The sequence below is a fragment of the Rousettus aegyptiacus genome, unplaced genomic scaffold (genome assembly GCF_014176215.1).
Source record: "Rousettus aegyptiacus isolate mRouAeg1 unplaced genomic scaffold, mRouAeg1.p scaffold_m13_p_4, whole genome shotgun sequence".
Lineage (NCBI taxonomy): Eukaryota > Metazoa > Chordata > Mammalia > Chiroptera > Pteropodidae > Rousettus > Rousettus aegyptiacus.
The window spans coordinates 4,596,804-4,621,209 of NW_023416307.1; the positions used below are offsets into that span (position 1 = coordinate 4,596,804).

The following is a 24,406-nucleotide window of genomic DNA, read 5'->3' on the forward strand; positions in this document are numbered from 1 at the left end:
TAGTGGCTCAGCCTGGAGTGCGTTGGGAGACTAATCCATTAAGGAGGGGGGGGAAATCAATAGCACAATTAGGAACCATTTCATCCCGTAATGACGCCAGCCGCTGCAAAGGCCACCGCCACCAGGGGCCGCCTCTAATGGCGCGTGCTGCTGGCCGCTCAGATCCGCCTCCCTCCCTGCCTCCCCAGGATGCGACGACGTCCTCTTAGGACACCGCGGACGGACGGATGGACGGATGTCGAAAACGCAGCAGAGCCAAGGCTGCCGCGCCCTGTCTTCATCAACCAGACAACGTGACACTTTATTAAAGATCCAGAGACACCCCTCGCCAACCGGCGAAACCCCGTCCACGACGCGGTTCCTTTTCCGTCCACACCTTTCATTCGCTTTCCTTCTTTTCCACCCGCTTCTCCTTTCTCTTTGGAGGAATCGGCAGCCCCAGGACAGCCGATCGATTGTGTTATGTCCAAGAGCCAGGAAAACCTGCAGAAAACTCCCGGGGATGACTCGCACGCAGTGTGCACCGTTTCCACGCGTAGGAAAGGGCTCAGCTCACCACTTTTGTCCTCGACGATCTTGGTCCTTTATGATCATTCGCAGATTCGTTCCGGAAACATGCGTTCGGTGTCGACTACGTGTTAGACGTTGTGTGGGGGAGTCGCGAAGTTCATTAAAAATATGGGTCCTTGACCTTTTTTCCCACATGAGGCGCCCATCTCAAGATCTACCCTGGTCTCATCTTTTTAAGGTCACTTGAAACTTGCTCGAGAGGTCACTTTAGTGCCACTGAGAGGTAAAATAAGTATAACTAAAAAATATTTTAAGCTTTTAGCAGTAGCAATGTTCTCTGTTAATGTTAGCGGAATTAAAATGTGTGTATTGTATAGTTGAAAAAGAAAAAAAAACCAACCACGAGATAAAGCGGAGATGCGAAAGCAATTTGTGAATCCTGGTTTGATTCTCTCCTTATGTCTCCGGATCTCGTCAGATGAGGGGAAGTCCCACGTACAGGTCTGGTTTGGGGTTGAGTGTTCCGCTCACCCTTTAGCCTGCCTTCTTGTTTCCCTGACATTACTCAGACACCCAGAGACCAGCGATCGTTGTGTGAGTGGCTCCCGGAGGCTAACCACCGAGCCCCCGCCCCCCACGCAAGCCCGAGCCTCTCTCCCTTTCCATCTCACATCCTCAAGGGGAAAAAGCACTTAAAAGTCTGATCTTTCCGGGGTCCAATCCACATCCCCCTTTCTCATTTTCTAATGCTCAAGAGGAACAAGAAACGCTTGCCTGGGCTCTGATGGCCTGCTCCCCGCTTAGTGCCTTGCTTCTTTTTGCCTATGAGGCTCTCAGGCAGCGGGGCTTCTTCTCCCTCAGCCCCCTGATAAACGCCTGTCCACTGTTTCCCCAACTACTTCTTTTCCCCCCCGACTTGCGTCGAGGATGCCAAACAGTGGGATGGATTTTCAAAGGAAAGGCTAATGCTAGTTTATCACCGAGGCAACAACAGGGCATCGGCCCCTGGAGTCAAGTTGGAGACGTCTCCAGCCAGACTTCCGAGTTGCTTTTCCAATGGCTGGTCATTCGCTTGCTTTTGCTGTGTGTTGAGAAGGGGGCATCACCACCAAGAAGCCTGGATCAGTAAATAAATAAGGGTCATGAAATCTTATGCTTGACCAAGGACATGTGCTTGTCACCGAGGTCAAGAAAGCAGGTTGGTTCTCTCATCAGGTTTCCGTGGTTGTAGCTGGTACGGTTTGGGGTTTTCTCCCTCATCGTTTTCATGCATTAATCACCACTCGAGACAGGTTGCTGGATGCAGTGATTACCTCTTGCTGGGCAGGTCCCTGAATTGCATTTAGTCTGATAGCTTTGCTTCCATTTCCCACAGCAACTTGTTCAACGTGATGCTTTGGATTAATCTTTCTTTCATGAAGAGGCCTTGAAATAAAAAGAACACCGTGCCTACCATTCGATGCCAGAGAGTGAGCACAAAACACTACCCTTCTCCGTGCCATTTGTGAGTGAACTTTTTTTTCACATCGAAGATGATGACCGTGCTTAGATACACATTGCCTCTCATTTCGGGGTTTCAAAATATCTCAAATTTCAAAAGTACGGTAATTCTTATATATGTAGCAAGTCATTCTAGCGACAACTTATTTTCAGGTCTTCTTGTTTTTCTTTTCTTAACTAAGGTTCTAAGAGTCGATTTGATTTGCTAACCAATACCAGCGAATGTTTTATAAAAGCATCGACTTGCTGTCTGTCCTTCCCCCTTCTCCGCTTACTCCACCTTCTTGAAGTCTGTGAAAGCGAAGTCTCCATTTCTGGACACACCTGTGACTTTGACTGCATCTGGCATGGCCAAAGTCTGGCTCCCCCTCCGCAGTGACGCTTGGGAGCAGCTGTGTGTTGACAAAACGCCCACAGTAACCAGTAACCCAGGCAACAATTCTCCTTCAGCCCTGGCCTGGACACGAAACGTCCTAACTCTCTAAACGTAAGCGCTGGAAAGTGCCCTGACATGCTTCACTAATAATGATTTTTCCACGGACACGCCTTAGCTTGGTTGGGTCATCTCAGATTTGTTTTGTCCCCAATTGCAATTTATCTATAGGGACAAATTCTTTAAAAGAGTGTTTTATATTTATTTTCGGGAAGTGCATAAAGAACAAAGGAAAAAGAATATGAGTAGTTATTAGCATTTGTTTCCGGCTACCAGAAGTATTATATGTTCAAAGAGTAAAACAGAAAATTAAAAGAGAAAATATAGAAATAAAAAAATCAAAACCCCTTGCAGCCAAAGACGCTTTTGCATGTATCATTCTATATTCACATACATCTGCACGGTCACACACGAATTCTAGATACACGTGTGCCTTTTTACAGAAGAAGAGGATTTTGCTACACAAATATTTTTGCCCTGGTGCTTTGCACTTCACCCGATAGTCTACAGGGTTTTCCTCTCAGCAAGTGCGACAACTGTCTCTAGTCCCTTCTTACAGGTGTGTCGTAACTTTCTTCAACAGTGTCCTCATCTTGGAAATTAAGCTATTTTCCTTTCTTAGGCACTATATGCATTTCAACCTTATGATCATCTTCACATAGAGCTTCAGTGATTCCTTTAAGATAAATTCTCCGAAAAAGAACTGTAGAATCAAATGTTAGGCACATTCTTTTTAGCCGTTAATACCCATTGCTGATATGCCCAGAAAAAATAGTACCGTTTTATACTCACCTAAACAACTGAAGTATGTATTTCCGTAGTCTCATAATGAATATTAATAGTGCAAATAAAATGTGCCAAGCATGTGTTAAGTTTTCCCAACTTAATTCTTATACTATCCTCCAAGGTAGCACAGCTGTCATTTGCATTGTATAAATGCATAAGATGAAGCTTACAGAACTCGAGTTCACTTAATCAGAATTCCATCTCTGGTTTTGAAACTGAAGCATGATTCTCGGCCACCACTGCATAGACTGGCATGTCCCATACTGACATTCCCTGAGCACCTACTAAGTGCCTATAGAGGTGAATTAGAACCTTCTAATCCATCATGAAGAGAAATAGATGCTTCATAAAAATAATATGAATATAGTTGAGCCAAGTTATCTAATATCGGCAGCAGGAAAACTAACATGGGGTGGAAAGAAAGAGGATTGCAACCAGCCGAGGGAATCAGGGACCGCCGTGAAGAGACAGGAATTCTTCGAGCTACTTTTAAAGGTGGGAAGGGTTTACGTGTGTGGAGACGGAGCGTTGAGCGTTTCCAGCGGGACTGTATTAAAGTCCTGGCGATGAGGGATTGCAAGGTGGCCCCGAGGAAGAGGCAGGTGGAAATGACGGGGCTTCTGGGAAATAAGACGGAAAGATAAAAGTCTTTGCTAAATTAAGATCGGATATAATCTTATAAACAATTGGAGCGTCGAAGAGTGTAAAGAGACAATAATAACGTGTGTGCCAAAGATCAGCCCGAGAGTCATCCGAAATGTGATTAGGGCAGAAGAGACTGGAGGAGAAGGGGGGAGGGGCGGTTAGGAGCAGTTTAGAGGTGGGGGCGAAAGCCTTGGGTAAGGAGAGAAAGAGTCCTCTGTATAGCCGGGGGGCCAGGGCGGTGGTGTGGGGTGGATGTAGTAACACAGGCTTTGTGCTCTGCCTCTTGTTTATTTGTTGCAAAACCGGCAATGGAAAACGCCCTTCCCCTAAGGATCCTAGCTGGACTCTTTTCTGTAAAGAACATTCTCTGTGGAGAGTTGGAGGAGACAGAGGTAGAAGGGGCAAAATAAAGGACGGGACAAAGGTGTTCTCCCATCTGCAGACGTTGTTGAAGCATTTGTGACGATTCGAGGCCTGCCTTACCTCGGTTCCCTTGCGTTAAGACAGCTAAGACAGTGGCAGGGTACCATTTTGGCTCTGTAAAATGGCGCTTGAGGGTATGTAGAAGCTTTTGTGTGCTTTACATTCTAAATCTATTATGTAAGACTAGATTTGCATATGGATTGAAATGGGAAGGGCAATGCACAGCTAAAAATAATTGTATGGGAATAATAACTATTTAGATAATTTCTTTTCTTTGTTTAAAACTACATAAAATGCTGCTGGTCCTATAGTTTTTTTTTTTTTTTTTAACGCACAGAACGTACTTTAATAATTGCTCTTTTATTTACAATGTTTGTTGTCTTTCTGAACATTTGAGGTTTAATTTTGACATGCGCATCCAGACACTGTGAGTCTCGTGGTGGCACAGTGACCCCTTTCTATCAGAACTGAGCTAATTCTGTAGAAGCCGTTGACTCAACTGCTCATGACCTATTCCAGGAAGTGCATTACGAAGGAGCCAGCAGATAACAAATCTCCAGCTTAGGAAGAATTGCTTCTGGAAACTGCAGAGCGTGAGATAAGGTTTGCTCCATGGGAGCTGACTTTATCCAAACCCGCACTGCATTCAGTGATGTAGTAGGCTCTGAGCAAGCTGCGTACACAGGGCTGATAAACACTGCCCTACGTTAATTAAGAACTCTATTGCTTTAATCGCTTGTCTTCAAAGGCCACTGACTAATACTCAGATTTATCGTGCGAACAACAAAAAAATGGGCTATGTCAATTTTATAATGGGACCTCTAAGGTCCTATTAAATCATCTCCAGATCTGTTGATATTTCTGATACCCAAGTAATTCTATGTAGAATTACTGGATCACAGTGACCCAGGGATTCCATCTTAAGTGGAATAGTAGTACATCTTGCCACTGAGCTTAGAGTTTGTAAGGTGTTTTAACAAAAATTGTGTCATTTCAGTCTAGTAACATCCCTGAAAGGAGATATGGCTAGTTCCGGTTCACAGATGGACATGCAAGTTCATTAAGATTCTGCGTTCTGTCCAAAGAAGCTCAACTGCTTAAGTGGGGTAGCAGGGGTTTGAATTCATGACTTTAAAAACTTCAAGTCCAAGTTTTCTTCTGCAATACCTCAAATCTTGCTTGATCCTCTCCTCTCTCCTCTTTTTTCATTTCTTTTCATCACCTGGCCAGGACTGTCTGACCGTGTCCTTGGAGTAAAGGTTTGCAGTTGGAGCTCTTTAGTGCCACTCCATACTGATTCACACGTGTGGGTTATCTGTCTCTCTGCGGCGGCGTATACACGCGCATACACGGGAAGGCGAGGGCAGGAAAACTGCCCTCCACACCCATCTCGTCTTGGTCTCACCTGTCGGCCCTGCTTCCTGTGCTGGGTCTTGGAGGCTTGGCTGCCGTCGTGCCCTGTGCTCGTCCTCGGGGCTATGGCAGACGCTTCCGGTAGAATGCTGGATAATACACGTTTTATTCCGTCCCTACTCCATAGCCTCCCCTGGTCAGACCACGTCCTCAGCTCCAGGAGTGGAGTGGTACCCTCAGGTTGCAGGTTGCCTGGCCCGGATGCTGGCCAGTGCCCATGCGCTGGCACTATGTTATGGACCTAAAGTGGAGTAGGTCAGTCGAATAGTATTGACACCTGCAGGTTAACGAGAGAAGTGACACACAGCTCTCTATCTCTCAGTTATAGCAATTCGACTAGAACTGCTCAGGACTGCTGTTTTCCTGTCTTTCTTGTCATCATAAGCGTTTATTTGCTGCCTCCTCTGGCAGACACTATTCTAAGCGTGTTACATGTATTAACCAGCTCAAATCTCACAACAACCCTAGGCCAAAACCCATGTTACAGGTGAGTGTATATTATTTGCCCAAGGCCACACAATTTATGAATGGAGCTGGAGTTAGATATCTCTCAGTCTGGCCCCCAACTGTCCTCTGAACCGTTATTGTAGGCTGTTTCTTTCAACACTTGGTATTAAAAGAGTTTTAAATTTTTAACGCAAAGATGGGTGCAGATGTTCTTATATTATTTTGCTTTGTGTACACCTGATTTTTGACATGTATAAATGAGGACGTGCATCGTTTTTGTACGTTCATCATCTATCTAGGTTTTCTCATCCGTGAATTGCTCATTTGTAATTGTCACTGTTTCTACTGGGCCATCTTTTCGATTTTGAACAGCATGTCAGCTATGTGTTGTCACATAATGAATCACCCCACACTTAGTAGAATAAACCAACACTGGTGCTTTTATTCCTATCGGGTATGGTTCGGCGGGTTGTCCGGGGTCAGTACTGCTCACCGGGGGCCTTTCATGCAGTTGTGGTCACACAGCGCCTGGGGCTGGAGTCGACTGAGGGCGCACTTGTGCGCTCACGGACGGCGGTTACTGCCGGTTGTCGACTAGATCTCAGCTGGGGAGGTCAGTTGGAACCTTCGGCCACAGTCGCCCCATGTGGCCTGGACTTCCTCGAAGCACGGGGATGGGGTTCCAAGGGCAAGTCTCACAAGAGGACAAAGGAGAAGTGCCGGACGTTGTTTTCATGACTCGCCTCAGAATCAACACAGGTTTGTTTCCAGCGTGCTCAAGGCAGACACAAAATTTCACCCCGGTTCAGAGGGAGGGGACCCAAGCTGTCACTCTGTGGGAGAAGAGTCAGCGTCTTTGTAAGAAGGACGTACGGGATGGGACGGGTTATGGCCGCGGTCTTCGGAAAAATCCCTCAGATGCACAGAGTGATAAGAACTTCTCTACGTCTGTGCTTGCTTCAAGTTTTTGTATAGTGTCTTTTGATGCACGTAAGTTTTAATTATAATAGAATTGATTTTACCAATCTTTCCCCTGTTGGTCTGTGCTCTTTTGTTTCTTTTCTAAGACATAATTATTCTGTCCACAATTTCATATATATATATATATATATACACACACACACACACACACATACATACATACACACACACATACATATACATATATATATAATATTTGATTTATTTATTTTCAAGGATATTCAAACTTATATGTGTATGCTACCTAACTGGGAGAGAGAAAGGAGAAGGAAGGAACAAATATATATAACTTTTATACACACGCACACACACACATATGTGTATATATACATATATATATGTATTCAAATAATAGGAGACATTTATATACATAGTTTAAGATAGGGTCTAATTTTTTTTTTTTTCTGTATGGACAGTTAGTTGTTGAAACTTGTACTATTTATTATCCTTTTTCTTTATTTAAAAAAATTTACTTCTCCTACTTCTATTCGACTGAGTTTCCTTTATTTCCCTGTTATCCCCTACCCACCACCACTACCATTGATTTCATTTCCTGCTTTGGAAAGCATATGTTTTATTTCTGTTTTTAGTGGTCACACTAATATTTTTTTAACAAGTAAATTTTACATAGCAAAGCCTAAATTTTTTTTGCATCTCTCCCAAAATGTATGGACCATATAAGGTTTTAATTGTAATAATCCCTTATAGTCTGTTGCTATTGTAATATTTCGTTTATTTATTTATTTTGCTTTTATATAAATAAAAATTAGTCACTTTTGTTATTGGATTTATAGCCCATGTTTATTAGAGATATCTGTATTTTTGCAAATGTCTTCCTTCTGATTTTTTTTTAAATTATTATTATTCCAACAAATCCTTCTGTGTTCTCTTTCCTTCTTAGCCATTTTCTACCTCTTTGTAATTCACTGTATAATTTCTTCATTACTGACTTTCAGTTCACTAATTCTTTCTTCAGCTTTATATAAGTTGTTGATGAACCCATTCATTTAGTTTTAATTTTAATGTCTTATTTTTTATCATTTTTAGAAGTTCTATTTTGTTATTAAAATTTACTACTACTTTTTTTTTTTGATTCATAGAATCTTGACTTTTACCTATTAAGTACTGTTCTGTCTTTGATATCTTTATCTTAACATCTTAAATTTACACTTCTTTTCCAAAATTTTTTTCTGATGTCTTTAGCTATCAAATATTCCAAATATTTGTTGTATCTTCTGCTTTGTTTGGAGAATTTTTGAAGTATTTTAAAATTCTTTACTGTGTTCTCACTTTTAGTAAGAATTACATCTTTGTGGTCCGGGTTGAGGAAGGTCCCTCCCCCTAAAGCAATTTTGCATGTACTTAAGCTGGGGACCCCAGCCTCTTACCAGGCTGGGGCGAGTTTTATGTTAAATTCTCATTCTGAGGATTTGCATACCATAGAGGCAGCAAGGCGATGCGGTCTCTCCACCTACACATCACGCTGGTGCAGGGTTTCAGTGCCTTATGGGGATCTCTTTTTCTCCCACAAAAATCTCTGAGTGCAGATAAACTTCCTTGCACTCTTGGTAGGGGAGCGTTCGCTCGGGAATTCCGATGTGATGCGAATGTCTCCGGGTCTGAATCTTGCTTCTGGGTGGCAAGCCTGGCTCCTCAGCCCTGAGAGGCACAGGGGTGAAGTGTTTAGCATCTCCCTCCTCAAAACGCCTTTGTGACACCCTGTCCCCGGCCAGCCATGGTTTCGGTTCCAGGGCTCACAGACATGGCTTTCGGTTCCTTCTTCGTTTCTGGAAACCGGTTCTTTTTTTTTTCTTTCTTACGTTCTTGCGTAACCAGTTATATATTTAGCTTTTTTTTTTTTTTTTTTTTTTAAAATTTTATCCATCATGTCTATTGCTTTAAAACATTAGGGTTTCCACAATAGATCGGCCTACTCTTCCAGAGCTAGAAGTATCTGGAAGGATTAAGTGAACCTTGGGCGAAGCTCGGAGCTGGAGTTTTTCCATGTTCTTAAAAACTCACCCAGCCAACTAAAAAGGTCATTCTCTGGGTTCAGTTCGCAGGTTCACCCACTGATGATAAAATCGTTTCTGCTGGTCTTAACTCTGGACGGCGTCCTCCTTCTGCGCTCAAGGAGAATGTTTTCCTGGAATGTTTGTGGGATATTAATACTTAAAAAAAAAAACAACAACAACTTATGTTTATATGAGTTTGGACAATTATGGGTTACACCAGTTTAAAAAGTGTCTGTACTGCAGCATTTCTCAGAAAAAAAAAGGGGAGAAGCAGCTGCCTGTAGCATCACTCCTGACTGTGGAAGGCAGTAGGAAAGGACTTGAGCACTAGAGGAGGATGAGGGACAAGGACCTGAAAGTCAGAGCACCTCAGAACTCTGCCTCGGGAGGCAGCAGACTGCGTCTTTGGGGCTGCCTCGTGGGTTTGCGCCTGTCCTGTGAGCATGGATTCTCTTCAATTTGGATTTAATTTAAGGAAAACGCTCCTGTATCTCCACGATAGTGCCATGGATATAATTGACCCACCTTTTACAAATGGGATTTTTCTCAGGCCAGATGTTCTCTGAGAGGAGAGATGAAAAGTACATGTTTCCCATTGCCATTGTCAGGATCACCTTGCTTAGAACAGCCAACATCGGTGGCACACTGACTGCCTTCCAGGTCACGACTCCACAGCATGTATAAGCCTCACGACGAGTGTGTGAAGTGGGTTCCGTCATTAGTCCCATTTTACAGATGAGAAAACGGAGACTCCAAGTACCGCCTCCGTTTTTACTGCTTTGTTTCAATTGTCTTTTCATACTACACAAATACCATTTTGGCGAGATAAAAACCGACTCCCTAGGCTATGAATTTAAGGCATCTTTGACGTCGGTCTTGAGTAGAGAGACAGATGGGAGCTGCCGTCTGACTGCAGTTGGTGGGTAGGGGGCCCGCTCTGCGGAGGGGTGGGCGTCCTGGGTTCTAGGCCTTGGCTCCTACACGATGCCGAGCAAAAGCCTCGCCTTCTCGGATCCACTCTTCTCCTCTCTCAAACAAGGATGAATGATATTTGTACGTCTACGTCGCAAGATCGTCAGGGCGATTAAGTGAAATAACTATGGGGAAGTTCTTTGTAAACTGTGAAGTGCGGTCCAACATGCAGAGGGCAGTGCAGCCTGGTGCCTGGGTTAAAGGTGAGGGCGATGCCGACTCCGGTGCTCCGGGTCATCAGCGGGTGATGGTGGGGACCGTTTCACCCCCGCGTCAGTCTGAGGACCAGGATCGGGAGCGCTCTTCAGCTCAAGTCCGGCTCCAGCCTGGGTTTGCTGGTCGTCCTTTTAAAGTAAATACTAATATCTTTCCTTCCAAAATGTTTTGATGAGAATGGGTGAATTTTTGTTGACAGAAAGGTTCCATCTTCAAGGAATGTTAGGTATTTTTATTATTTCCCCCACCACCAGACAATCTCAAGATTCTTTATGATTAAAACAATATTTCTAAAGAAACACAGTGTACTTAACTCTATTTATAAAAAAGGATCCAAACAAGTCTGCCTGCCCTAAATCTGTCTAACAACTTGGGTAATAAATATTTCTCTATTTGTTTTCAGAGTCCATCTGAGTGGTCAGACATGTTTGATTTAGGCTCAGTTCCCTTGGAACAAATGCATTTCCTTTTCCTCTCACCACTATCGTGTTTTTCCAAGAACACCGGCTCCCTCCCCAAAGCCGTCCCCTCCTCCCCCCACCGCCCCAGTCCTTGTCTGGTAACTTGTCTCCTTCGCTGGGAAGTATGACACCCCACGTTAACAAACTAGATGGGGAGATCTGGGGTTATTAGAAAAGACAGATTCTGCCCTGAATAGTGTTTGCCCATTCATTCATTCATTCATTCGCTCAGTAAGAGAGCCGCTCCACAAAAATACACATTTTGCGTTCAGCCACGGGGCTGCCGTGGACGACACAGGCGTGGTTTCTGCTTCAGCAGGTCCTTATGTTCTAGTAGCAAGGAAGACGCGATGTGGACCATCCTGTGCACCGTGTGTTCCTTTATTAGGAAACTTTCGTATGCCATTTGCAGTATTAGTTGCATGAAACTCTTTGGGGGAAGAAACGGAGGACCTAACAGAGAGCGTGCTGGAGGCCTGGCCTGATCCTGAGCGTTCGTGTGTGGAGGCGTTGGGCAGAAAGGGGCCTGCACAGTTTGGAAGGCTCGGTCTCCCGGCAGAGGCCAAGAGAGTTGTGGCTGTTTCGTGGGGAGAAGAGTAAGCAAGCTAAATCGTGTTCGATTTGGAGAAGAGAGTTGCTAGTGGCAAGTGCCGATCCTTTCTCTGTTGAGGGTCAGGTGCAAAAGGGTTGAAATGTTAGAAAGGATTGAGCTTAGATCTGTGGAAGGAGTGTCTAGAAACGGTGAGAAATCTCAGGCCTCATGCGGAGAGGTCAGACCTCATCCAGGGGGGCGGTGGGCATAACGCTGTGGAGGCGAGTCCTGGGCTGGGTAAGGAGGTGGGTCCCAGCCCCGGGATTCTCCAGCTCCTTAGTTCTTACTCTTTCGCCATCAGAACATGTTTCAGTGTGTGTCTCGAGCCCCAGCGAGTTGCGACACTCATTTCCTTTAACACCCACCGCAGCTGGATCGTGCATTTTGTCTTTCTTAGAAGTATTTGATTTTTCTCACAACATTTTCCATTTTTATCTGTTATGATCTATCTCTTCCTGTCATAGCCGGAAACATGATACCAGGATTAGGCAATTCTCCAGCTTCTTTCTCTTGGGTAAAGTCTGAAACAAAATAACCCTGACCCATCTGTTATCTCTGCGACATCGTCTCATTTTCTCCACTGTCGCTTTCTAATTTTGTGAGGACAAAATAGTTCATTTACTCTTAAAATTAATGTATTTTTCTAAAGTCATCTTTGCAGGGGACAGATCCCTCCTGGTCTTTGAGGTGCGATAAAGCATACACACATCATATGGCACTTTTGGTTTTAATTTCTGGCTAATTATCTGGGTATTCTTTAATTATTTCTTTTTTTTGGGGGGTACCAGTTTTATTTATTCTAAAGTTCTGCTTTTTCTAATAACATCGATTTCCTGTTTAAAGTAGTAAACAAGAGAAAACACAAAAAAGTAATGAATTTAAATTTTATTTTTAAGAGCCTGAAAAGTATAATGAATTGTCTGAAAAGCAGGAAATCAAACTAATGGGCCGTGTTTACTGAAGCTACATATGAACCTGACAGAGGCGCAGAACCACCGCCCACATCCTAAAAACGAAAGAGCTGCACTAGGCACTTCCTTTTCAGATGCCAACGCGACCAGCACTTTGGAAAGTATGCATTTAGAACAGTGCAGCAATTGTCACATCCCTGATGCAGATGTGGTGACTAAGATGGAGACTCATCACGTGTCACTTAAATCACTGAGCAGCACGATTTCCTCAAAGAGCTTGGGAAATACTCTTTATTTCAGACATAAAAACAACCAAAAACGAGCCCTGCCTCTAGCTTGCCTTGCATTACACAGAGGAGGTTTTGTGAGCAACTAATCCACGAAATGACTTTTGATAACTGGCCATTCGACTTAAAAATAAGTGGAGAGACCTCATTCTGCATTAGCATTTTCAATAGATGTTAATAAATGATTCGATTAATAAATTAATTAAGAAAGCAATTACATTTCTAGAAGTTTCTAAAAGGAAATTGTTTTAGGGAAACAATATAAAAATAAATCTCTCCTTATGTTGCATTTTATTTCTTTCGGTTGCATCCTTTATTCTTGGCTCAGACTTTTACTCATGTGAACATTTTGTGTAAGTTTCCATTACACACCATTCTTTACAGGTATTATAAACACTTGAGGGAAAAAAAATCTTAATTTGCCTTGGATAACTAACTTGGATTAATTAACTCAAATATGGTTGTGATTTACTAGGCAAACCAGTACATTTGGGTTGTTTCCGAAACCCTAGTTATAAAAAAGTAAGAAAACTATTTATTTTATAGCTACTGGAATTCTTGCGTCACAGTCCCCAAAATTCAGTATTGGAAGGTACAAACTACTTCTACCTGAACTCAAAAAAATTTTTTTCCTTTCACTGTAATTGTAGGATTTACCATTGTAAAACAGCAGATTTTAAAGAAACTTTTGATTCACAAACATTCTCCTGCATTCTGAGATCTTTTAAATTTTCAGAGAGCCTGGCCATTGTGTCGTTCTCGTGGGAAAACAGTGCCAGGAACTTTTGCGACGACGGCTACCCTGCCCCAGAGTAGCAGGCTCAGATCCTATTGTGACTCCCGAGGCCAGAGAGATAGTGTTTAAGAACTAAAAAGTCCGTTTTAACCACCTGCACATCTTCAGATGTTGTGAAAGGCAAGAACCTGTAAAAACAAACTTCCCGTCCTGGTTTCTAGGAAATGTTTTCGTCTCATCAGAAGAAGACTTTGCGATCTCAGCCCGCCTCTCATCCACATTCTCTTCCGCAACTGCCTTCCTTCTCCCCCTGAAAAAGCGCAGAGCGTCCTGAAGCCCTACGACCCTGCTCGTGGTATCTTTAAATGACTTCTGCATTACACACTCTCTTGTGAAGAGAGCAGATCTTAAATATTTTCACCCAAAGCGATGCGATGGAATGGAGGCGTTGACTGACCTCATGAGAATCATTTTGCAGTGTACACACACTTATCGAATCATCACCTTCAATGTACGCGTTATATGTCAATAATATCTCGATAAAGCTGGGAAATGCGACTTCCGCAGAATATGTCTTTATTCCTTCGGATGGGCCTTTGAGGTTTCACGTAGATGTGTCATGTTTACAGGCACCACCCCAGTTAAAGGGTTGGGGGCTTCTTTGTCCTCGAGGGCAATGAATGGAAAGAACTATGATTATTAGCTCCCGTTACTGAACGTTGGTCCCCAAAGCATTTAATAACAATTGAGATACAGAGAAAATATCACCTTTTGTGTGTGTGTGAGTAAATCTATTTGTTCGTTTATTTTTCTAGGACATTCAACCTTATATGTGTCTGCTACCTAACTGGAAGAGAGAAAGGAGGAGGAAGGCCTAAAAGAATGATAAGGATTGGCTGTTGCAAGCACATTTCCAGTTATTTAATTTGCCAGAGAGTAGACTTTCTCCATTCCATGCACATGGGTGGGTGGGGGAACCATAGGAAATAAAATGAAAATGTTTGTGTCAGGAAATTAGGTAGTGGGTATTTCATACTGTACTTCTGTTTCAGGATGGTGTGTGTGTTTGTGTGTTTGTGTGTGGGGGGGAGAGAGATTTACTGACAAATACACACAGCCTGAGAAAGTCACAGATCGGAAGGGAGTGGGAAAGACAGAGCGGGAGGATCGAAGAGGAAGACAGACGGAGATAAGAAAGAATCCTTGTTTCATGTCAGGGAAAGAAATTGCTTTCAATTTTGTAGCAAAGAGCATGACTAATTAATTGACTTAGGTTTAAAAATGTAGGAATGAAAGAGTTTCGGTTTAGACACTGCATATCTGCCCACTGTCCAGGGACGTGGGTGCCACTCAACACGACCGATGGAATTAACAACTGGCACTAGGTGTTTCTTATCTGGCGGGGTGTAAAAAGACTTCGGACCGTCCCAGGAATTGGTGGGGAACATCAATTCTCTGACCATTCTGTGATCTTGATGCCGATAACGATAATGAATATTTACCGAGCACTTAATACATGGTAATACATATCTGGTACTAATCACTCGATCTCGGTTGACTCATTTAAACCGCACAGCATCCCCAGCCAGTCGGTCCTAAATTTCCCTCAATTTAAAGATGAGGAAACAGAAGCCCTGTGGTGGTCAGCGAGTGAGGGCTGAACCGGGTCGCACTCCCAGGCAGTCCCCGGAGCCAAGCCCCTGGCACCAAGCTGCGGTGCCCTGAGCTCTGACTGCTCATGTCAATTTTGCTCTTTGTAGGAAGGTGCGATTTTCATCGTCCTTGGCAACGGTTTATTTGTCTCATAACACAGCCAGTGTCCTAGAAGAAGTCATATCGAGAGGACTCCGGGTACCCGGGTCAGGACATTGTGACCATGTAAAGATACAAGCGGCTCACGTCTTTCCGTGAATAACAAATGGAAAATTGTACTCGCTGTTTGAGGTCACGTCTCTAAGTCAGAAGAGAGGAGCGACAGAAAAACCGCGGTTGGGGGAGGTGTCTGGCATACGTTCAAATGCCCAGGAGGATTTCGTAGGCATTAAATGCTGCTCTTGAGTCTGGATCAGGCAGCTGATGCTGCGGGCCCAGGAGTGGGGTCTGGGGGACGGGCGAAGCTCGCAGGCCCTGTCCCCTGAGCGTTCTTACCTGGCCCATTAGCAGAGGCAGCCTTTCTAGAAGGCTCTGCATTTGATTTTGAAACTTGACTAGTCCCCATTCGATACCAAGCCCAGGAATTGGGGTGGCATGAGAAGGAACCCCTGAAAGCTGCTGTACCCGATGCATCCTTCTGAGCTCTAACTTGGAATTTCCCTTTCCTCTCGCGCCCCGAGTTGAAAGTCTCGCGAGGCCTGAAACCTGGAGGCCATCGCTGATGTCATCCCAGCAGTTTGGCCCAATCTTTACAGATAGATCTACGAGGGGCTGGTGGAGGGTCCAACAGGGTTCCTCAGAGAGCGCAAAGGGCTTGCAGAGCAGCACCGGCCTTCCACTTGGATGGGATTGTGGTTAAAATGCAGGACCCCAGGCCCTTCCCCAACCCCAACGAATCAGCGCAGCAGAGCAGTAGACTCAGGGAGTGTCTACTCTCAATGAAGCTCCTCAGAGGTCTCTCTGCGTGAGATAGTTTGCAAACCACCCCTTGGCCGGTTGGCTGGTTCACCGAGACAGACTTCTCAGATAACAGTTATTAAAGGTGTTTTTTTGTGTTTGTGTTTTGTTTTGCTTTGTTTTTTGCTCAAATACCGCTGTGAAGGGTCGGTGTCAGGGCCTTGTGCGTTGATGACTTACTGCTCCTGCCATGCATGGGGGCCCAGCTCATCGAAATTCACATACGCATAAAATAAAGGGGCAGATAAACTCAAAGGCAGGGTGGAGTCCCCTCATTGGCCTTCTCTAGTTGTGAGGGGTTTTGAAATAGTGTTTTGTTATTCAGATGAATTGTTCTTTTCCCCTTTTACAGATAATTTGACTCATTGACACTTATTCAAACCCTTTTGAAATCATCTTTAATACAAATCTGGGGTTTCCAAACCCCAGATTGTAAAGAAATCACAGTGCTTACAAAACCTTACATATTTGTAATTTCTTGAAGACCAAACGGGTCATTTTTGCTGGTGCAAACTGAAACTCTGGGAAATTGCTACCAGGCTTACAGTCATCTCACATGGGACTGATGGAGTGATCAGAAACATAAATCGAAGTGTTGTTTATTTTATTCATTTACGAGGAAGAAACACAACCTCCCTAAAATGTCTGGTGTTTTAATGGAAAGAATATGTATTTTGAGAATTAAAAAAAAAAATTAAAATCTTATATTTCAGAGACTTATGTGCAGAATGAGAAGTCTTCACGCCACTGCAGGGTAAATTAAGAATTGCAATACCAATGCTGTTGTGGTTTTCCCGTACAACTCACGAAGCTTTCTTTGACTTGGGGTAGTAAGGGCCACCCTTGTGACATCTGGGAACCAGTGGCTTCCAACACAGTCACGCGTATCATGGTTAAACTGGAGAGGGAGTTTATAGAAACCCGCCTTGCTCCTAGCCAGAGTTACCAAGTACCGCATGGGTCATACGATACAAATATGTTCATTGTTTATCTACAACTCAACCTTAACTGGCCATCTTGTATTTTTATGTGCTAAATCTGTCAACTCCTATTCATGGGAAAAAGGGAAGAGCCGCCCTGTAAGAAAGCGAGGGTTTTGAGAACACTCATCTCTCGCTGTGTGGTTGCCCGCATCACCTTCGCCGTTTCCTGAAAAGCTCTCTGCTGTCGCTGCTGCTGCCCCACCACCTGTCCCTGGTAGTATGGCATTGTAGGCGCCCCAGCTCGTCGGTGGCTGGGGATTGCCCCTCAGGGAAGATCCGAGATTACAGCACTAGCAGTTGAGGCTGCGCCTCCAGGGTCAAGTCAGCTCAGTGGTCCCAGCTCTCCATACCTTCAGAGCTTCTGCACGCTGAGGCTCATAGGCCAACCGCAGGCTTATGGACACACACACACACTCACACACACACACACCCCCGAAGGTATGCACACTCACACCACCCCTCTGCCTAGTTCATATGAAATGAATTTACTTATCACATTGATTAGACATGGCTAATACGCTTTTCATGTATATTGTCTCACTTACCCTTGCATCAGCTTTTTGAGGCGAATGCTATGTTCTCTTTATTTTTTTGAGTGAGATGATTAAGGCTTAGAATGGTCAATGAACTTGCTCGCAGTTATTTAAAGTTTCAAACAGAGTACCTACTCCAGATCCAAGCTCTTACCTCTTTTATCCCTTTATTCTCTCAATTTCAATCTCTGTCTGTCTGTCTGTCTCTCTCTCTGCATTTTATGTAAATAAAAAAGGAATCACTATACCCTGCTAGGGAATAAGGGATGCTTTGGGCTTGGGCTCAGGCTGTCTGGTGGGCTGTATTATCAGGAGGTAATAAGTTATTGCATCTCCCTGAGACTCAATTGTCCTAATCTTTCAAATTGGTTCATAGATGTTGACTACATAAGTTTATTGAGGGTGATTAAATGAAGAAAGAACCAAAAGATAGACTAGAAAAAAAAAAAACATAGAAGAGTGTGGAAGAAGGAGGTTAATGGTCCCCGGAACTTGGGAGGAAGTGTTAAAACCAAGTCTGACTTTTTCGCGTGATTTTTTTTGGGAAGTCTCAGTGACAAAATGCAGCAGTGATTGATGCCTTTGGTTTTCCTATATGGAAGCTGTGTGTGCAACAGCCCCTGTGGCTCTTAATTCTCCGTGGGAAGGGGAAGGTTAGGGCTTGGAATTCCTGAGAATCACTTGAAAATCCCTGGTTCATGACTAAGAAATATTTATGTTCTCCACAGACTATACAGTTGCTTTTCTGAGTTTCCCTTGGGGAAAAAAACAGTCTCCATCAGTTACTTATGTTTTTTAAAAAGAGCAAAACAAAACAATCTCGGCCAATACTTAAAGGCGAAGCGTTCACAACTTGAAGAAAACATTGTCATTATAGTACCGTGAGCGGACTGGGCTGGGCCTGTCTGGGCCTTCCTTCTATGTCTATACAGAAAACGCATTTATTGAGGGGTTCCCTGAACTGATGTTTGCTCAGGCCTCGGGCCTCGCTTCATGCTGGGTGCCGGTCTATGGGACAGCCAAGCCCTCCCTGTTTCCATGGGGATGGGGAGGGGCTAACGTGGGGACAAGAATCACCTAACTCAGAAACATAAAAGTGTTGCATCAGATAGTGACCTCGTTGCGAAGAAAATAATTGCGGGCAACAAGAGTGTGATGGGGGCGGGGAGGCGGGGCCAGGCCTATCACCCGAGGCTTCTCAGAGGAGGTGGCTTTTGGCAGACATTTGCATACAGTGAAAGAACCAGCCAGCCGGGAGAGTTGGCAAAAATCATGTTACAGGTAGCCCTTTGGAGAGTCACTTTAATAGAGCGCTAGGGAAGGAAGTCAGGGCAGGGAACAATTTGGGCTACGTCGCAAAATGTGCAAGTGACAAGAAGATGCCCCTCCTGGGCCCTTGACTTCAGCTCACAAACACTTTTGGTCTTCTCTCCACCCTCTGTGTGTTGTAGACGCGCGTGCGTGTTTGCGCGCGCGAGCCGTGTATTCTTTTATGAGATACCCAGTCAGGTGCAGCCGTAAGAGGAGACACAGGAAGAGCGCAGGGGAAGCGCCTGCCAGGTTGGATATATTCATAGGGCCTGAGAGAGGAGGCATAGCACGCTGTGCGAGGGCACGTGACGCTGCGCGAGGCCACGTGACGCTGCGCGGGGCCACGTGACGCTACGTGACGCTGCGCAAGGCCACGTGACGCTGCGCGAGGCCACGTGACGCTGCGCAAGGCCACGTGACGCAGCGCGAGGCCACGTGGGAAAGGCGCGAGGGTGGCCAGGCCGTGAGGCAGAAGACAGACGTGGGGACCGCGCCGAGGTCACAGGCTGTGCTGGAGTTTCCTCGGGGAAGGCAGGTGGGGCGAACAGTTTGGGACGCGCTAGTTTGAATAGTCCGGGTGGCTCTGGGCTGCAGGGGCGGCCCCTCGCGGCCTGGTCCTGGGCCCTGCGGTGGCCATTGCTGCGTCCTGAGGTCCCTCCGCCAGATCCAGTGGGCGTGTCTCTGGATCAAGGACCCATCCCCCACTAGCCCTTTGCTATCTCTAAGAATTGGACCCAGAAAGAGTTTTTTTTTATTATTATTATTCTTTTTCAGAATGTCAAAACACCATAATATACCCCCCCCAAAAAAAAAACCTTAAAAAATTACAATGCAATATATACCTACAACCTTGAGTTAACTGCGTGTCGGGTCCAAGGAACAGGCACACGTGCCCTAGGTTTTCCGCCGTCATGGACAGCAACCACATCTGTCACCACTGCTGCCCCGCACTGACCTGCCAGTGCGTGGCGTGGACTCCGTGCGGTTCGGACCCGGCCATGCGCAGAAAACCCATTTTGATGTGCATGTCATGTATTTTCCAGAAGGGTTAAAATTGAAGCGCTCATCTCAGGAAGGGACTCAAACTCTCATCTATGCAAAGCGAATGAGTCGCTTGTCACATTTTTGGCGTTTCTGCTTTATTTTAAATTGAATTCCCTACAGTGTACTAAAAATACCAAACAACTGATAATGAGGTTAATTCACACGTATTGATACCGACGAGATTATTCGTGGGAATCCAAGCCGTGCCGCAGTGACTTGTGGAGGCCGGGCTGGCGAAGTTATCGTTTGCTTGCCTCGATGGCCTTTAAGTTGGAGGTTTTCTTCTAAGTTGGCTTTATTTTTCTTTCATTTTGCGACGAGTGAGGTTTCAGTGACGTTTTAGTTATGCCCTCGCTTAGCTGCATCTAAGAAACAAGAGTAAACATGGAAAGATGGGTTGAAGATGGTGCTTTTCCCTCTTTCGAGACAGGCATAATGGGTATATTCACATCGCTGTGCTGCTCTTTATCACCCTCTGCTCCCCTCCCTTCCCCTAGCGTCTCAGCCCTCGTCCCTGCTCCCAGTTCTCCCCAAATGAGCCCCACTAGCAGCCTGCCGTGTGTGTCCAGATGCTCTCCATACTTACATAATTCAACTATAAAACTGAAAACCTTCGTCTACAGGAAGGTATTTCGGTACCGGCACTACTGACATTTCTTGTTGTGAGTCTGTCTTGGGCGTTGTAGGATGTTGAGCAGCATCCCTGGCCTCTACCCACTAGATGCCAGTAGCAACCCCCACCCCTACCCCACCCCCACCCCCACCAGTTTTGACAACCCCGAATTTCTCCAGACATTGCCATGTGTCCCATAGCAGCAAAAACACTCCTGGTCAGAAACCACTGATATGAAGGTTGGTTTTACGATTAATTCATTTTTACAAAATAATAATAATAATAATATATATATCCTTTCATATACTTTTCAATACTTGGTTTTTCTCAATCAAAATCATTGACTTTTTTTTTTAAGTCATCTGGTATAATGCTATTTAATTATTTCTGATGAATTGCTTAATATTCTGTGGGGGTAGATACAACATTGTCCCCTAGGCTTATTCCACTATTCTTTTATCAGTGGGTATTAACAGCGTTTCCAGTTCTTAGCCTTCAATGAACGCCATGGTCTGTGGTCTTTTACAGATTCCCAGAAATAAAACTGTGGCATATGCATTTGTCATTGTAACAAATTTTGCCAGGTTGCCTGATGATGGCATTTGGAGAGAACGTTAAAGACTGTCAGTTGTATAAGACTGATGTTATTCTAAAACTTTAATGGATGAGTCTAGATAGAAGTGATTCTTTAAGTGATTTTTTAATAGCAAAACAAATATGAATAAATTGAAAAATTTACCCTTTTTTCAGTTCTAAAAAATAACATCTTTTGTTCAAGAGGAAGTTTAGATGACCAGTTTAATAATTAGGTCTTTCGAATGTCTTGTTCGTCAAGGTTTGGAGTGAAGACATCAGTATCAATGAAAAAACCATGAGAGAATATTTGTACACCTGAAGTGTTACTTTTCCCATAGTCAACATGACCCATATTGAGTATTTCAAGGTCATACATAAAAATGGAATGGGAGGGGGACTAGATTACAGTTGTATTAAGTAGTAGAATAATGAAATATACTAGTGGCTTTTTTTAGCATTAATGGTTACCTGAAACTGCAAATACCCTCAGTAAGCAAGTCAGCACTGTATGAGTAATAAATTCGTCACCATTAAATGAGTAATGAAAGTAGTTCTCCGTTTGATACTTTGGACATTTTAATATGCTGTTTTATTTCCAAGTCAACAGGTCAAGATAGCTTTTAAGCAACATTATTTCATTTGTTCTATTCTCTCTCTTCCCACCCGCCCCCTTTAGAGAGTTACCTGGTGAGAGACAACATCTACACCTGGTTTCTGAATTCCAAGATCACACTGCCCAACGGTAAGGAAATTAAGGTGCTGGTCTTTTTGTTTTTGTTTTTATACTTGCTGGCCTCAGCACGTCTGGTGCTATAAGATACTGTTTTTGATGGTTGTTGTGTTGTAAGCAGACACTGTCTTGCGTAAGTAGACGCTGCTGGTTCTTTCTCTATATTGATTGTGTACCAGGAGGAAGGACAGAACTCATTTAAAATTAAGCAAAGTGTTTCTCTGGTTTTTATTAGGTTTACTTTTTTAAATGGCCTGTAATGCATCAACGTTGCAAATTTTAAGTTTTGTGCTAAGCTTCTCAGTTACAATGTATCAAAGTGACTCCCTGGGAGCTCCTGGGAATATAGGTGTAAGCTCCTGGTGCCAAGTCTCTGCTGAGCCTTTAGGCTTTTACTTGAAGTCTCTTGAAGGTCTTGTTCTGTCAGTTTTGCTTGGGCAATATACTTGGAGTTCTTTAATCCCTCCTTTCTTTCACATTGTTTCTCTTACTAAGTGAGATTCTTTTATGTCACATATTTTTTTTTATTATATGCCAACTTGCAATGGAATAATCGCATTTGTTATATTTTTGTGTGAGACCTAACATGACACTTTTAATAGTTCTAATTTAAAATAACATTATTTCACAAAATTAAAAATTAGGAAAAAAGACATTTAAAAAACTATCCCCTAGTTATTTCAAATAGCAACCGTTATTGTTTTGCTCACAATTTCATAAGCTTTTTTCATGTTACACATACAATGTGAAATTCTGACTTTAAATAGCTTGCCTTTTAATTTAATACATAATACATGCAACAACAACAACAAAAATCCCAAACACTAAAAGTGGTTAAATTAAATGTATGTATCTCTTCCTCCTACTTTTGCCCAGTGACAACCAATCTTTTCAAGGAGACAGCTGATGTTTCCCGTTTCTTGATTCACTGGACCTTAGAGACTATCCATTGTTTATGCGCTGTTTCTATGTTAAACACCACTTCAATGAACATCGTCTGCATGTTATTGTTTCTCATAAGCGTGAGCATTTGGATTCAAAGAAAAGGCTGTCGCTCCATACCTAAGGTAGAAACTGCCTTTTTGCTTGCTAAAGAAGGGGAAAGATCTCGTAGGACACAGTTATATCAAAACGAGTCAAAAGGTGATCTCACGTAAGGTTTTAGGGAGCACCGAGTTCAGGAATTGACAAACTCTCAAAAGTGAGAGTGGCGAGGATCAGCTGGCCTCCAGCTGAGGAATGTCAGCCATGGTGTATGGCTGTTGTTTATGTCTGGCTTTAACGTGTGCAGTTGCTAGATTGAATTTTCACTGATTGATTGGGATGGCTTTGAAAAAGGTCGTGGGGGTGCTTTGTTCATGCCGCGGGGCTGTGGCCAAAGAAAAGTCTTCTGTTCGTTTTCTTGAATTTGGAGTATTAGAAACTTTAAATTCTCATCTGCATGAGAAATTCATGGAAATGGATTTACTGGGTCAGGCAGTTTGTGCGTTCTGTACTTTAAGTGACTTCATAGAAGTTTATCAATTTACACTCCAACTGCCAATGAATGACAGTGTTTATTTTCCCACAACATATAGTGTGTCATCAAGTTTTTGATCTTCATTAACTTGATAGTTGAAATACAATATCTTCTCGAAATTTTAACTTGTCCGTTTCTTAGTGTAAGTGAAGTTCAGAAACTTTGTACATGATTAAAAGCCATCGTATTTTTTATAAAATTTTCTATAAAATTGTGCTAACGTTTGCTCAGTTTCAATGGAATTTTTAATACTGAGTTTTAAGGATGCTTTATATATTAATTAGCCCTTTACTTTAAGAGTTGTAAATATTTTCCCTATATGGTCTTCATATTTTGATTTTGTTTATGTTGTTTATTTGGGGGAGGGGCATATAAAACATGCTTTTAAATAGATGGATTGATCGTTTTTTATCTTCTAGGTTTTATATTATAGTTGGAAAGACATTTTCATTTTGTAATTATAGTACTTTTATATATTTTCTCCTAGTGTTTTTATGGTTCATTTTCATCTACTGGGCTTTATATTGGTGTAAAAATGGGGGAGAATACACTTTTTGGGGGAGATATTTAGTTGTCCCAACATGATGTGTTGGATAACATATTATTTCTCCATTTAAATTGTCATCTTTGCCCCACGTTAAATTTCCATAAAAGTTAATTCATTTCTGACTTTTCTCCTCTGATCCACTGATTTATATATATATATATTTTTCATTTAACCCGATACCACCTGCATCTTTCTGTTTGTTAATTGGCCTTCTTGCTTGTCATATTTACACTAAACAAACATTCTATAATTTACTCAACAACTTTCCCTCTGGTCACCCTTCATTTAACTTTGGGGGAATTTTGGTTACAAATCAACAAATTGATTTCCAAAACCTCACCTGTGTTTACTGCATAAACAGCCACCTGTGAGGCCTGCTCTCTCTCCTGCCAGCATTTTTTATGTGCTCATGGATCTTTCAAGCATCCAGCATCCGAGCTTCTACATCACAAGTGAACATGTTCTCATTCCATCAACATTTAGGCCTCTATGTCAGTTGGTAAGGAAAGACCGACAGAAATCCTTCCAGACCAGGCATCTGTCATGGAATGTAGAAGAAAATCTGTTGGATTTTTGAATTTTTCATTGAACTAGAGCATCTAACACTGAAAG

General features: G+C 43.3%; 1 long non-coding RNA gene across 1 annotated transcript; it reads left to right on the forward strand.

Moving 5' to 3' along the window:
• Positions 1–6,928: 6,928 nt before the first annotated feature.
• LOC107499365 lies at positions 6,929–10,750 on the forward strand. The gene is made up of 2 exons (XR_001594240.2): positions 6,929–7,147; positions 9,195–10,750. It is a non-coding gene; the product is annotated as an uncharacterized LOC107499365 (long non-coding RNA).
• Positions 10,751–24,406: the final 13,656 nt, after the last annotated feature.